Source organism: Chrysochloris asiatica, unplaced genomic scaffold, assembly GCF_000296735.1.
Source record: "Chrysochloris asiatica unplaced genomic scaffold, ChrAsi1.0 scaffold00044, whole genome shotgun sequence".
NCBI lineage: Eukaryota > Metazoa > Chordata > Mammalia > Afrosoricida > Chrysochloridae > Chrysochloris > Chrysochloris asiatica.
Window position 1 is genome coordinate 13,383,808 of NW_006408562.1, and position 3,006 is coordinate 13,386,813.

The window sequence follows — 3,006 nt, forward strand, 5'->3', positions numbered from 1 at the left end:
TATTAAGTTGAGGATGAATATCTTAACAACCACACATTAAACAATGCCCAAAGATTTGCCATGTTTGGGCACTTTTTAAAGTAGCTTATTACAACAGAAAGTCATGCTTGGAAAAGTGGAGGGTCAGCAAAAAAGAGAAAGCCCCCCTCACCCCCCAAGGAGATGGAGTGACACAGTGGCAGCAGCTGGGGGTTCCAATGTAACAACAAATTGTGAGGACAGTGCAGGATGGGGGTCAGAGCTGACCCAACACCTAACAACAACAGCAGTTACAGCAACTAGAGAATCAATGGTATACATTGGTAAAGTCCAAGTTAAGGGTTAGTTTTTAAGGAATCTCTCTCTATAACCTAGAATCAGGGAGACACTGGTTGGAAAATAAAAAAAAGTTACCTCATTCAAATTCTTAGTCAGCAATTTTCCATTCCTTCTTCCCAAAACACTTCATTCCCTTCACCTCTCCAAGTCCTCAACGCTCCTTTTTGAAAGTTGGTTTTCTCTTTGAGGAAAGACTGCCCCCTGCTGGTTTGGCCTCAGTCTTGCCCCAAAGTCCCCTTGGTCTGGAGTCTAGGAGGTAAAGAATTACAAGTGACGTTTCCAGCCCTTGACACACAGGCTTATAGACATGTATCCAATATAAAGCTATGGTCTTTGGTCTAACCAATGCTCTGTTTGGAAATTATGACACCAAAGTCCCCAGGATTACCTCCCACCCCACAAATAATGAGAGCATGGTATGTATTTGCAAACTGTGCAAAACCCACCCCTCTTCTTGCCCATTCTTTCCGTAAGTGTGCTATACGAATTTAAACCACAAAAAATGTTTCTGATTTCACATGACACTATGTAGATATAATTAAACTATGAAATAAGCAGATTTAACCTATTGGTTTCACTTAAGATGATCTGATAAGGTTTCTGCATTCAACTATTGACTTAATGAATGAGCTACAATGATCGAATTAATAGTAGCAAATGCACAGATTCGATGGTCTGTTCTTGGATTACACGGGGCCCATCAAGATAGAGCATTGACTTCATGACCATGGTTTATACTTTTATTAAATAATTATAAACAAAAGTAGCATATTTTGGACAGAGAATAAAGAAAATGAACAGAACAGTGATGTATCTGTTATCTAGGAGGATGAATGAAGGAGGCCAAAATTCACTTCTGGGGCTATTGCAAAACATGCATGGTACCAGAGATGTGCTAACTGAATTTCATTATCTGCACACGTTATTTGTGTGAGTGTGTTATTTGTGAAAACTATAGTACTGGCCTGTAGAATACAGGAACCAGGCAGATTGATATGTCCCTTTCCTATTTACCTCTATCACGCCCCCTACGTACCCAGGACAGGATGTAGCTTTCCTTTGTGTCAGTGTTGCTCAGCCCTGCACTATGATACAACTACAACATGTAAAAGAAAAGCAGTGAGGCCCCCAACTGAAAACCCTTGGCTGGCAGTGGCAGAAATCACCCCCCAACATGCTTCTGGCTTCACTGTAACATGGGATTTTCTCACCCAGATAGACGATTGGTGATTCCAAGTGTGATCAAAGCATTTGGTGCTTCGGGGCCAGATGCTTGAGTTTCTACTATGGAAGCCATCGTATCATACATGAATATATTCTTCTTAAAGTCAAGAGGACCACTTTGGTTTGATTACGATTTCTTATTCTCCAAAAGCCAGTGTTATGCTTCTGTGGATTTGTTTTCCCACCTAGATCTTTCTCTGTGGGTTCATTGGACCTGAGTTGATAAGAGGGGGCAAACATTTAAAAAATAAAAATAAATTCTCTTCTGTCCAAATTCATACATGTACGAAGGTTGCCCATCACAGAGATGACAGACAAGAAGTGACGCACTGTTGTTAAGGGCCATTGAGTTGGTTCCGACCCACAGCAACCCTGTATCAAGTGTCCAAGGAGTGTCTGGTGAGTTGAACCACCAACATTGTGGTTAGTGGTCCGGTGCTTATCCTATAGGGCCACACCAGGACACTGGTATTCATAAATCACATGTAACTCCTTGGTGCTAGGGAGCATCCTTTTACTCTACACGGAGAGAAATATGGTTACAGTTGAAATATAAGTGGAACCACTGTTTCTAGTTAAGACAATTAAGGTCTTCACTATTGAACTAAATGAACATGCCCTATTTCAGATCCACAATTCCTAAGGTAGTCCAATTCATAGCAACCGTATAGGACAGAGTAGAACCATCCCATAGGGTTTCCAAGTCTGTACAGAAGCAGCTGGTGGGTTTAAACTGTTAACGTTTTGATTAGCTGAGCGCTTTAGCCAAAGAACCACCAGGGCTCATTTGGTGGTGGTGGTGTGCCGGGGAGTTGGTTCTGACTCATAGTGACCCTGCACAGGGTTTCCCAGGCTGTAAATATTTACCGGAGCAGAATGCCTCATCTTTCTCCTGTGGTAGCTTCTAACCGCTGACCTTGAGATTCGCAGCCCGACTTGTAACCACTTTGCTACCAGAGCTCCTTAGGGCTCCTTTAAGCAGTCCCGAGTCTGCAATTGAAAACGACACAGAAAACTCACATTTTATTTGCAAGGCTAAATCTAGCACTCTATTTCTACTTGGAACAAGTGTCTATTTGATATCTAATGTGCTGCGTATCACGGGGTCATGAAGCTGGACGAGACCCATTCCTGCCCTGGAATTAGTTATCCGAGGAGAGAGAAGGCTGTTTCAGAGACTTAGATAGAGGCTACAAAGTATTCAGGCTGTAAGGGAAAAATTACCAGGAGGGGAGACAAATTCCCACTCGGGAGCTGCAGAGCTCAAGGCAGGCTTCAGGGAGGAGGTATTGCAAGAACAAGAGGGATTTGTACAGGAGATACTTGGGGCAGTTCCCAGTTTATGTATCTCATCCATAGCCAGTCCCCTTCCATCAGCAGAGGCTTGTATGTATCTCATCCATAGCCACTCCCCGTCCGTCAGCAGAGGCTTGTATGGATCTCATCCATAGCCACTCCCCGTCC